Source organism: Pleurodeles waltl, chromosome 5, assembly GCF_031143425.1.
Source record: "Pleurodeles waltl isolate 20211129_DDA chromosome 5, aPleWal1.hap1.20221129, whole genome shotgun sequence".
Taxonomy (NCBI): domain Eukaryota; kingdom Metazoa; phylum Chordata; class Amphibia; order Caudata; family Salamandridae; genus Pleurodeles; species Pleurodeles waltl.
Window position 1 is genome coordinate 492,004,748 of NC_090444.1, and position 13,780 is coordinate 492,018,527.

The window sequence follows — 13,780 nt, forward strand, 5'->3', positions numbered from 1 at the left end:
GGTGCCTACCTCCCCTACTCCTAACTTTTCTAGGGCAACACCTAGCTTACCCAAAGAGGTCACCCAACACCTGAGCAACCCCACCATGACCAACAGGGTCAGGGGGCCTACTTTTCTATTGGCCCTGGGGTCTGCCTCCCAGGCCAAGTACAGGGCTGCCAGGAAGGCTAGCACCCAGCAGAGGCTACTGACAGCTGTCAGCACCCAGAACCACACCCTAAGCTCTCCACTGACAGGTGGCTGAGCTGCTTCAGGGGCAACTGTGGTGTCCTGGCACTCCTCTTGCTGTCTAGAGTGGGGGGCTACCACCTCCTGTGGCAGACACCCTCCTTCCACTCTCCCTTCTGTCAGTGCAGGGGCAACACCCTGCATCTGGACAGCTGACTGACTACTCAGGACTTCCTTGGGGTCAGGTGAGGCCTCACCAGTGCCAACTCTGGGCTCCCCCCCTACTGGGGCAGAAGGCCCTTGGCTCCCTGGAACTCTCTTTAAGAGTGGCCAACCCTTCCTTTTCTTCTTTCCTTTTCTTGGGGACCCCTGTCTCCTAACTGTAGGGACTGACTCCCCAGGACTTTGGGTTGGGGGGGCGCCCTGGGCGACCACCCCATCTGTGACCAGACTCACCTCTGGGAGGTCATTGCCCAGGATACAATCTAGGGGGAGGTCAGCACTGACTACCACCCTAATCCACTCAAGGATTCCCTCCCTCTCTAGGGGCACTATGGCTACAGGTTTCGAGGTGACCTCCCCTGTGGCTATCCTGACTTTCCTGGTCTCTCCTGGGACATATATGTCTGGGGTCACTAACCGGTCACTCACCATAGTGTGACTGGCACAGGTGTCTCTCAGGCCAGTGGTAGGGATCCCATTCACCTGAATGGGGTGGATGTGCCTACTTCCACCCTCAGGGATCACCAGCTTGCCATCTGGTCCTGTCTCCCAGCTCAATGCTAGGAGGACTTCATCATCTGAGGAGTCCTCCTCCATGGCTACACTGGACAGCCCAGTGCTAACCACCTTCTTTGGACAGGCTGCATCTCCTCTGAAGTGACCTGTCTGCTGACAGTCAAAGCAAGCCTTACTGACCAAGAGCTTTTATAACCCTGGGTCTCCCTGTCTCTGCTTATCCGAGTGGGAGTGGGATTTACTCTCCTCCTTCTTAGGGTTCTGGTGTACAGAGTGAGTCTCTGTGGTGGCTTACCACCTCCCTCCTTATGTTTTTGGGGACCTGATCCCCCCTTCTTGGAGTCTCCCCCCTGGGACTTGACAACTACCCTGATTCTCAACCACTCATCAGCTGCCTCCCCTAGCTCTCTAGGGTTGCTCAGCTTAGAGTTCACTAGATGCTGGCATAGCCTTTCTTGGGTACAATTGGTGAAGATTTGCTCTCTCATGATCAGATTGTATAACCCCTCATAAGCATTTACTTTGTTACCAATAATCCAGCCCTCTAGTGCCTTAAGTGAGGTGTCTACAAAGTCAACCCAAGACTGGGTACTGACCTTCTGGGTGTTCCTGAACTTCATTCTATACTGCTCTGGGGTCAGACCAAACTTCTTGGCTAAGCACCTCTTCATACTAGGGTATGAATCTGGCTCCTCCCCCCTTAAGGTCAGAAGCCTATCCCTCCCTGAGTTGGGGACCAACTCCCATAAAAGTGAATCCCAGTATTGAGGCTTAACCCTTCTCATTTGGAGTGCCCTCTCAAAGGCCTCCAACCACTTGTCTATATCATCCCCCTCTGCATAAGCAGGAACCACCCCCTTGGGTAATCGAAGGGCAAAAAACCCCACCCATGGAAACCTCAACTTCTCTGTCACTGCCACCATCTCTTTTCTCTCTCTTTGCCCACTTTTCCTTTTCTAGGGCCAGCTTCTCTGACTCCAGAGCTATGAAAGCTAGCTGGGCCTCCAGCTCTCTTTCTCTGAGGGACAGGTTCTCTCCTCCTGAAGGGACCCCCTTCCCCCAACTAGCTTTGGGTCTGCCCCTAGTGACTGTATGTAATGAGGACCGGTCTTCCTCATCCTCACTTAGGCTCAGATGCCCTCCCTCCCCTGAGTGGTCAGAGCTAGCATCCTCCCCTACTTCTCCCTCCTCTGGAGCTTCCTCTGGGTCTACTTCTTGGGCCTCAGCCCATGCTGTCAGGGATTTGATCAGGACATGCTTCCTGAGGTCTGTGGTTGCAGGCAACCCTCTTTCAGTACACAACCCTCTAAGCTGGACTACTGTCAATGTGGGTAGGCTAGCCAGATGAAGCTCCATGGTTCCTAGTTTTGTGTCAGCAAAAACTTTTTGCAAAAATTGGAAACAAGAATTTAGAAAAATCACAAAAATCCAATAATTGAAATTAATCCAAATTAAAAATTAAAAACACTTTTTGCACTAGGACAATTGAAAGGATTTTTAATTTGTTTTACTTAAAACTGTAACGTGATGCTGAACACAAGTACAGGATCCCACCACTGCTCATCAAAAATGTTGGAAAATTGGTTATTGGTAAGGGCAGGTAGGTACCTGCACTTAGCAATAGGCCACTAACTCCACTAAGGTCCAGTTAGGTCTCACTAAATTAAATCCAGTTCAACCCTTGGTAGCTTGGCAACGAGCGTCAAGGTTTAACTTAGGAGACAGAGTGTAAAGCATTCAAATATCACAAAACAGTAATTAAATAAAAGACAGGAAACAGTTTAAAAATCCAAAACCAATTTATAAAAATAGATTATATATTTATCTTCAAAATGACAAAAAAACTAATAAAATCGGATTAGGGGAAACGAAAATATGAATTTCTAAAGAACTATTGTTTTTTAGCGCCTAGAAACAAAAAGCGCCAATCGGGTCATCTGGTTGCACCTCAACCGGGGCAAAGTCAAAGTTTCAGGCTGACAGTGATGGAACCCTGCTCGGCTACAGGCCGCGGGAGGCCTCGGTTAAAAGTTTACCTTCACACTTAGGGGGTGATTCCGACCCCGGCGGTCCTTGACCGCCAGGGCCGGGGTCGGCGGGAGCACCGCCAACAGGCTGGCATTGCTCCTAAGGGCATTCTGACCGCGGCGGTATGGCTGCGGTCAGAAACGGAAAACCGGCGGTGTCCCGCCGGTTTTCCGCTGCCCTCAGGAATCCCCCATGGCGGAAAGCTTGCTGCGCCGTCATGGGGGATTCCGACCCCCTCACCGCCATCCTGTTCCTGGCGGTTTCGACCGCCAGGAACAGGATGGCGGTGAGGGGTGTCGTGGGGCCCCTGGGGGCCCCTGCAGTGCCCATGCCATTGGCATGGGCACTGCAGGGGCCCCTGTAAGAGGGCCCCACTTTGAATTTCAGTGTCTGCTTAGCAGACACTGAAATTCGCGACGGGTGCTACTGCACCCGTCGCACACCTTCCACTCCGCCGGCTCCATTCAGAGCCGGCTTCCTCGTAGAAGAGTGTTTCCCACTGGGCTGGCGGGCGGCCTTTTGGGGGTCGCCCGCCAGCCCAGTTGGAAACCCAGAATGACCGCCCGGTCTTCTGGCGGTTCCCGCTTAGTCTCTTTTTCGAAGATTTTTATTCAGCGTGACGAACCTGCCAGTCCAATCCGACCTTCTGGAGCCCTTCTCCAGATACGCGTCACGGGAATCCTCAGTGGAGGTTTTTACCTTCAGACTTAGTCATTTTTTCGAGGTGAAAATCCTTCGACCGGGGTAAACCTGGATCTTGATCTGACGTCCCTGGAGCCCTCCTCGGATATGCTGGCTGGCAGGTCCCGGTCAACTTTTTATCTTCGGACTTAGTGTCTTTTTCAGCGATTTTCTTTACCAGGACGAACCAGCAAATCAGGCCAGGTCAGGGTTGAGGCAAGCCGGCTAGAGTTGCCACGGCGGGTCAGTCCCTCTATGGAGCTTTTTTTTCAAAAGTTCTCCAAACTTCTCCAAACTTCTGGGGCTTCTCCCAGATGTCCTTTTAAGGTTCTTTTGACGTCCAGAGCTCACCCCAAGGGTCCAGAAGTTCTGAGATGGTCATTGGGGGTGCGGACTACAACTCCCAGAATGCACTTGGTGCAAACTCCTTTTTGGCCACTGGACAGTGGTCAGCTGGTCGCTTTCTTCAGGAGTTGGTGCAGGGGACTCTGGATAGCACTTTTTCACCTGTAGCAAACAGGGAGTCCCTCCTTGAACCAGTTGAAGCCAGGCAAAGTCCTTCTTGTGGTGAAGCCCAGGTGTGCAGCTGGTGCTGTCCTTCTGAGTGCAGGTTCCAGGTTGAGGCCAGGGGTCCAGCAGGGCAGTCCTTCTTCTTCTGTAGTTCTTCCTTATTGGATGTGGTAGGGAACTGAGGTGTAGTTGCAGGTCTGCCAGTTTTATCCTTCCTCCTGGGTGAAAGGCAGGGGGGTCCTGGTTCTCCAATCAGGTGCAGGGTCCTTCCCCCTGTGATGACCACTTCCTGGAAAGTGTGGCAAAAATCAATCCCAGGAGGCAACATTCTCCAAAAATCCATCATGGCTGAATCTGATTTTTGGAGGTTACATCTGGCTGAGCCCACCCAGTGGTGTGGCTAAAAATCATAAACACACCCCTCTCCTGCCCTCTCCTAATCTAATCAAGGGGGCACCTTGTTGTCTGAGGTTGAAGGATGTGGGGGTGTTGCTGGTTGCTCCAAATGTCCTTCTCTGCCTTTGAAGACCAGTTTGGCAGCCCTCCCCCTTCCTGCCTCACCATCTGCTGAGGGGAGCACAGCAGCAAAAACAATGCAGGGCTGAAATTGGCAACTTTTCAGGTAAAGTTACCTGAGCAAGTTATATTAAATCCCACAACTGGAAGTTGTGGGCTTTATTATAACAATTAATTTGATACCAAACTCTTGGTATCCATCATTTAAGGGGACTTTAAAAATTTAAATAAAGTCTCCCCATTCTGGCCTATGAAGGCCATTTACTACTATGAAGGAAAAACAAAAGTGGCTGTTTTTACCTCACCAGGGCGTATAAAACTATTTTTATAAGGTCGCTGCTTATAGTTACATGGCACGCAGCCCTAGGGGCACATAGGGCACACCTTAGGGGTGACTTACATGTAAAAATAAGGTAGTTTAAGACTTTGGAACTACTTTTAATTCCAAAGTCGAATTTGCATATAACTTTAATTTAAAAGCAGACAGAAAGGCAGGCCTGCCTTTAAAATAACACTGGGCACCTCAACAGTGCACCTATGGGTGCGCTACCTATGCTGTGGTCCCTAAACCTACATGCCCTACCATATACTAGGGACCCATAGGTAGGTTGACTTAGCCAATTATCATTAGCCTAATTTGCATATCCATTTTACACAGAGCACAGGCCCTGGGACTGGTTAGTAGTACCCAGGGCACCATCAGAGTCAGGAAAACACCAGCAAAAAGTGGAAAATGGGGGCAAAACGTTAGGGGGCCTCTGCAATCAGCCCTGTTTTCTCACAGTTGGCCTTCTACAGAGTTCAGAGCAGCATTTAAGCTGTGCGCAGTAGAGTTTTGGCCATCTAAGGATGCTTTAGTGTCTGAATGGAAAGGGTTCTCTATAAGGGGTTATGCATAGGATGAAGCCTATGTGCCGCAGGGGCTTGCCTAATGGTGTGTGCTTTGGTTGTTCACAAAGGGTTGGCTGCCTGGAAAGAATTCATAACAAAGAAAGCAGCATTCATGATAAAGGTTTTACCAAGTAAGGATGCTTGAGAGTCTGGAAAGAGTGGACTCTCTGAGAGGCAATGTGAACAGAGCGAAGACCATGTTCAGCTGGTGGTTGGCCACCCATTTGTGGTTGGTTGCCCAGAAGAGTTTGGTGTTCGAGTACAGGACGAAGGTTTTGTGTAAAAGAAGTTTGGATACTGAGTGGGATCTTGATGAGGGGATATGTACATGGTGAAGAACAAGATTAGCAGGGGCTTGCCCAACCCGAGTGTTGTTTGTTGACAAAAATATTTAGTTGTCCACAAAGCGTTCAGCACAGGGTGAAGGCCATGTGTAATGCAGGTTCAGCCACCCAACGGGATTTGGCTGTCTTCTAGGGCTTAGTCAAACAACAGTTACAATTATCACCTTTCTTATTTTAGTTGTATGTGTAGAGTGAGCTGAAAGAGCAGTTGAATAGTTCTTCATTAGAAGATGCTCTGTAATTGGAGAGGTGTCACCGGGTAGGAGTTAACGATTCTCGTCCTCATTGTCACCACCGCCATAGTTTAACATGCATCAAAAGATTTTGCCACCGAAGGTTACCCAGAATTACCTGGCCCAAGTACATTTTTCCAAAAATTCAACAGTTGTTGCTTCACATATTTTTCTAACCAGGAAGAAAAAATATACATAAACACAGTTAGTTTTACCGGATTCATCCCTGCCCCCGGGTGGAGCATTATCCCCTAGGGAGATATCGTTCTGTCTGTCTCTCACTGGGTCCCTGAGATGCCATTTTTTGCACGAACCACAGCACGACAAAGTTTGTTCTTCAGACCTGTTTAACTTCTGCTCTCTAATATGTGAGACCATTTTTTGCTGGCCTATGATGTTAAGTGGCAGCCCGGGAACTTGATCCATTAATTGGTAACTATTACTGCGCTCATCAACCATTTTTTTGTAAAATGCGGCCTGATGAAGTGTACCTGCGCATTTTTATTTTATTTAGCCAACGATTTAACAATCTTGTACAACTGTGACAGCCGCAATTAACATTCTGCGTGACAGAAATGATTAAAACTAAATAAGCCTGCTGCGAAACTCTATAGTTTGCTATTTGTCACATAGCACACAAAGAATTGAACAACAGCCACAGTGCCTCAGATCCTAGTTGAAGTGTTAAACATTCACAAATTCCTTGTAAAATAGCTGATGTGCTTTCTATTTATCAAGGAGGCAGAGTAATTGTATAATCCACGAATAAAAAAGAAAACAGATACTTCAGAAATTTTCCAAGCTTGAGCCATTGTCATCTTGAACTCCGATTTAAAGGTTGCTTAGCAACGGTGGCAGAAACAGCTGAGACTTCATTGATCTTGTTGTGTAAACCATTAAAACTGCGCGACAGAAATAGGCACCATGGAAACAAATGACAATGCTGAAGGGTGCCTCTGTATCTCACGAAATGAACTTAGAGCCCTGCATAATCATATACATTTGTATGAGAAAACAATTATGAACTAGAAGATATTTTCAGATGATCAGTTTGAATTCAGACTGGCTATTTATCTACTTGGAATCATTTAAAATGATACTTATGTACTTGAGATTACGGTGTGCTGCGTAAAATAAGAAAGGAAAAAATAATGAGGGGTTATGCAATGTTGCTATTTGTTACACTTTGGAAGCCGCAAACGTACTGTATGTGAAAGAACATGAGACCACTATTAACGTTCTTTGGTGCAAGTGCCTGGAAAACGATGTAATTTTGCCCTTGCTATCCATTAAGCATCTTTATACAGCATGATTCAAAACAACCGTGCTTATTTGCATCGAGAACCTGTCTTACTTCTGGTATATCATTACCACCATTTGTACACCAGGCCCTATTAGAAATTACCTGGTAACAATTGGAAGGTAATAGCACACTCGGTAATACCATTATCACGCTACTCAAGGAATATTTCAAGTTTCGGATCCAGAAGGAGGGATAACATGCAGAATGCGATGATAGTTTTTTTTTTTTTTTTTTTAAACTGGGCCCTTTCCAGGCATAAATACCACCTGCTTTCAGCAAGTGAATATGTGCCTAGAGATATTGGGCCCCTTGTAATTCCATTTGTGCCGAAAATTGCCGTTTTCTTTCAAATGACAATAGCGACCCACTTGTAGTGCTATTTTGACGTTAGTGAGTTTAAACTCACAGAACCAGATATACAGGGAGTTTGCAGTGCCGTTGTGCCATTTTTGTGGCGCAATCGTAATGCCATATTTACAAAGGGGTGCAAGACATGTCTAGCTCCACTTTTTCAAGGCTTGTATAATTTTTTGAGAGTGCCGCCTGACCTTGCGTCATTTACTGAAAATGATATACAAGGTAGGCGTTCCCTCGCAAGCGTCAGACTTACAAGCTTCCTGAAAAAAGATGCACGCTAAGCAAAAATGACTCTAGCCTGCATTTGCATAAAAATGTTAATGACTTGTCAGACCAGGTGTTAAAATGACAATAGGCAGAGGTATATAAGGAGAACACGTACAACACTTCCTGCCGACCCACAGGACACCATGGACCTGCTGCTGCTTCAACTTGCAACCCGCAGACAACACCAGCGATGACACTAGCCACCACCAGCACTACCGCATCACTCACCGTCACCACCAAAGCAACCAGAAGGGCAGCTCAGGAGGAGGGAGTGCATATATCGGCAAAGAATAATTTTTGGGGTCCGAGAAGAAGATGTCACAAAATGTCACTGTTTGAAGTGGGAGTCAATCATCTGGCTGCTCCAAGAAATTGCACCCGCCATTACGGCAATTCCTGCCTACTGTACTGGATGCGATCATCAACCAAACTCTCTGCCACATCCTCTTCCCAACAACTACAGCAGGAGATCAAAGAAGGGTTCTATGCCATCACTGACTTTCCTCAGGTTTTGGGTGCCATGGACTGCACACGTGCAATTTATCCCTCCTGCAGCTACGGAACACCTGTACTGTACAGGAAGCATACACATTCAATGAACGTGCAGGCCATTATGGACCATCTGGGACTCTTCACAAATGTCCTTACAAAAGTTCCTGGAAGCATCCATGATGCCTTCATCTTCAGGCACTCAGACATAAATCAGCATTTCCAGGATGGACAATATGGAGATGGCCTGCTCATTGGTAAGCTAGCAGATATTACAGAACACATGCAACACATAAGACACATTGGCCAAACAATGGACACAACACACTCTGCTCACTTTGACAGTTACTCACAGATGACTGTTTATTAACACATATGCAACATGCAACACCCCACAAATCCAATGCACATCACACACACACACACGTAGGGCCATATGTATAAGACCCTTGCACTACTAAAGCATCACTTTTACTGGTGCTTTGTTAAACGCCACCTTGTAAATACAGCCCATTCACATGTAGCACTTTGCGTGGAAGGATTGTGCAATGGGTATTGCTCTGGGTGTTCCATCCACAAAACCCATTGCATTTTTGCACTGCCTCACATTTAATGAAAAATTGTAACATAGTGCTGCATCACAAATGTGCACTCCACCCTATGAGTGGCATTACCATGGTGCAATCTGGAGGAATTCCTGAATTCACTGAAGTAATATCCATCTTCCTATGTCTGGTGCTGTCTGCAGCACACATGGGAATACTACATATACATCTTTGATTGGTCATGTGCAGAAAGGAACATCTCGCTTCACATCATCAATCACAGCCACAACACAGGCATCTGTGCACCATGGTGCCATGGTGTCCATTTGCAGTTTAGCACCTGAATCTGTGCCAGTGCAAGAAGTTAGGACAGAAATGCACTGAATCAGGTGGATATGGTGCCTTATTGGTCCTTCACGGTGGTGCAAGCTAGCGCAGCAACACATTTCATACCCTGCCCTATGCCACAGGGCCGTGTATATCAGCTGCAGATCACACAATAGATCTGAATCCACTATGCCACACATTGCATGATGGTTATGCATACACATGCATGTCTTCCAGAAAATACAGATAACAGCTCTGTGTGCAAAGGAGGTTTAAAATGTCCACAGGGGTGGGGGTGGGGACATGCAAAACTCATGGCGCAACACCTGTCTCAGGGCCCACACAACACAAGCTAGGAGAAAACTCATACAGCACTGCCCATTGGCAGGTCCCATGTCATTGGACACACATACAAGCATCTGCAACATCACACAAATTCTGCATTTGTGAACTGACATGCCACAATTAACATCATCAGCCTAAGCCTGTATCCTTGACTGGAAGGTGCATTACCACATACAACTACAAACGTGCATGGAAATAGGAAACCACACAATGTCAGAAGCAAATAGGTATCCCTACTTCACAAACACATACTAAGCAAGGTCAGTTGTTACCAAACACAAGGCCAAGTTTGACACTGTCTCTCCTCTTCCATTGCAGCTGACCAAGGTTACAGCATCCAGCCCTGAATGATAATACCCCATGTAAGCCCACAGAGTGATTGTGAGAAAGCCTACAATGTGGTGCTAATCTGCACCTGCAATATAGCAAGATCTTTGGGGGGAGACTTTGGGGGGTGACTGCTCCATTCACCTCCACTGGTGGGTAAGATCATTGTTGTCTGTGCAATTTTGTCTAACATATGTGTGTGGACTAATGTCCCTTGGGAGGATCAGGTGAAGAACCCCAAGGAGGAGGATAAGGATAATGATGACCCACCTCAGGATGGGTAAGGACCATATACCACTGCTGGGGCACACAGATGTGCACACATTGTGGACAATTGTTTTCTCATGAGTCTCACACTTTAAATTTAACTGACAAACAACGTGTAAATAAATCACTTAGTCACACAAGCATCTTGGAGTATCTGTCACGTGCAAATGCAAATGAAAATCCTATACATTTAGGAAATTAAGACTAAGCCACAACAGTGGGTAAACAAGTAGGAACATACTCAGGAACACCATACCACAACACACAAAACAATTAGAAGGGACTGTTTGTGTGTAATGTTTGCTATGCCAGGGTAACATACATGTCACATTTAAATATACCTGTCTTACCGGTCTGTTGGGTTGAAATTTGACCACAGCTACTATGTCACTCCTTGTCACAAATGTTATCTAGAAGTCAGCCCTTGGTAGGACAAGTGCAGGCAGTACCACAACAGTAGGGCAATGTCAGTAATGTGACAACACCATTTCCTCATGTACCAAGCACAGTTGGAAGCTCCCTAACATATCCCTCAGTGACACACACATGCATGACAAATAGTGTTTGACATATAGAGGACACAGCACCAGTATGTCTAGGTCCGTCCCACTGAAATAGGTACCCATCTCCAATGCATGTCCAAAAATGTAATTGCATCCCTCATTCCCTTGACAAAATCCATGTGTCAATCTTGACATAAACATATTTACACATGCATGCGTGTACCCTAGTTGTCAGGAGAACACATTAAATCAATGCACATTCATTGCACATCTCACAAAGGATGTTAGAAGCAGATGTGTGTGATTGCCCATGTTACACACAAATTGAAGGGCAGCTGAGACACTCCTGTACTGAACTGGGATAGCCACTTGGTGGAGGGGACTTAGAGGCAAGTCAAGTGCTGTATCAGGAGCATAGAGATGTGTGGATGTCAGTCTTCCACCTGCATAGAATGGTCAATTAACAGTTAACATTGTTTGCCATGTGGCAAACTCAAGGTCCATTGTCAAATATCATATTGAAAAGAAACATTGTCTTCCATGAAGGACAGGACAGTGAGGATGGGGATGATGACTACCAAATACCAATTGTTGAAAGACTGCCAGCAGTGTGGCAATTGAGGCCTACGTTACACCATGTGGCAACCTAAAGGTGAGTATGTGTACATAATTCCATCATATCAATCCTCAATATAACAGTGCACTTATGTAAATCCATGACACACACATTCTGTTGGCTACTTGCCATCCCAGTCAAACTATCAGCAAGTACACCTGTTTGTTTGCCCAGCACAAACAAGTATGAGTGATGCAATGGTAAACTGACAACATATACCTACCAATAAAGTGCCAAAATAATGAAGACTCTTATACAATTCCTAATCACATCCTTTAGTAATTACCAGTAGATGAAAGTCTAAGGCTGACAGAAACCCCTGTAAGTCCCTTGTAGATTATAGGGCAAGGCTGAGAGAAATCCCCTAAGTACCTAGTAGGTAATTTATGGCAAGGCTGAAAATATTTCCCTGTAAGTCCCTAGTTGATAATAGGGCAAGGCTGACAGAAATTCCCTGTAAGTCCCTAGTAGATGAAAGGTCAAGGCTGACATAAATCCCCTATACATCCCTAGTAGATAATAGGGCAAGGCTGACATCAAAATCCTGAAAGACCCTAGTAGGTTATAGGGCAGGGGCATGTAGATGTACATATTGTAACCTGCAATTGAGTGTGCACTGATGTGCAGCATGCCATCCCTGTCTGATTGCATCCCTGCCACATACAGTGTGTGTTAGGAGGGAATCTTTTGCAAACATATGTGGTGAGGAATTGTACCGTCAAAGTGTATGAGGAAAAAAACATTGTCACATAATGCAAGCTTAATGCCCCCCCTAGGTGCCCCAGGCTCTGTGTGGCCCACACTTGTGAGCATGGACAAATTAGGAGATTAATCATAGCACCCGGATTTTGGGGAAACCACCTCTTAACACTTACAAACAGTAGCAATGTATCTACAGATGGTAACATGTCAGTCTCTGAAATGAACAAATATATTGCTCAGAGCACTATGAGCAAAGAATGGACAATGAATAATGTAGAACTGATTTCTCAGACATACTACTGTAGTAGGCAGAAGAAAGCACACATGAAGAACACAAACCAACAACATGTGTGGCATGGCATGGCAAACACATTCATGGCATATGTCTGTCCTAATCATCACATCAGTCTCTGGCATGGGGACTGTAAGCTGTCCATCTTGCTTGACAGACTGATGTCTGCTTCATTGGACATACATTAGACTGGCACACAAATGTACTGCAATGGGGTGGGTCAGGTGCCCACAATCTATGCTAAATCTGATGTATTTTAGGAAAAATACTAACAAGGGGAACATGTGAGTGAATAAGTCTAGCACATAGGTCATCTATCCTAAGCTGTGTGGCTAAGCAAATAGTGTTCATGACGCATATGTGCGGTCAGATCCCAAAACAAGCATGTACCTCCACATGTGTACACTTACAGAAAACTTGTAGTACACATAGGAAGACAGGAGGGTGTGAAATGGTGAAGCTCCTGTCAAGCAAGTATACTGAGATTTACATCACAACATTTGCTATCGCCATGCAATTTACACGCCACTACCCCTTGTGTGAGAGCTTGCTATATGTACTTTGGGACAAAGCAAAAATTGTCTGAAATGTGAGCAGTCCTACATGTGGGAATATGGGCCACATCCGATGGTCAGTCCATGGCAACCCTGGGTGTGAGGTGATCAATGGTCTAAGGTGACTACACATAGGGGCATATTCACAAGTAACTGATGTATTGTCTATGATGAACCACCACTATAGGATTGCCATGCAACTCCCTGGACATCATGGTAGCAATGTATTCCCAATACATTGCTGCATAGCACTATTTAGCATAGCTGACCCAAAAACAATGAACACAGTTGTGGTGCATTGCAGGACTGCCAACGAAGAATGTTGCACAAGGCTACGAAAGCTGATATGAACCCAAAGTACATAACATAAGCATCAGTCTAAGGCCTGCTGTGGCCATTCGTTGCAAATAAGGTAAGGATGGTGCAAAGACATCTTGTTACTTTCACAGTGCAGTAGCTAATGTTGCCTCCCTGCAAGCGTGGGCCCATCTTGCACACATCATACCTTGCACAGGTATGATGTGTTACAATGGGTTTACAAAGTGGCTCCATAGTAGCATTATGCCACTTGAAACATATATAGGGCATGGTGAGGCCCTGTTTAATGGCACTGTACTGTAACTTAACATGAGACTAGGGAGGTACAATTGTGCACAGGGGCATTTTAAATATGTCTCATTGGTGGCACATAAGGCCTCCCTATGAAGCTCAGATTGACATGGGAAATGATTCATCTGGTCCTTGTAAGGCATGTACCATCACACATGTCCACTTCCA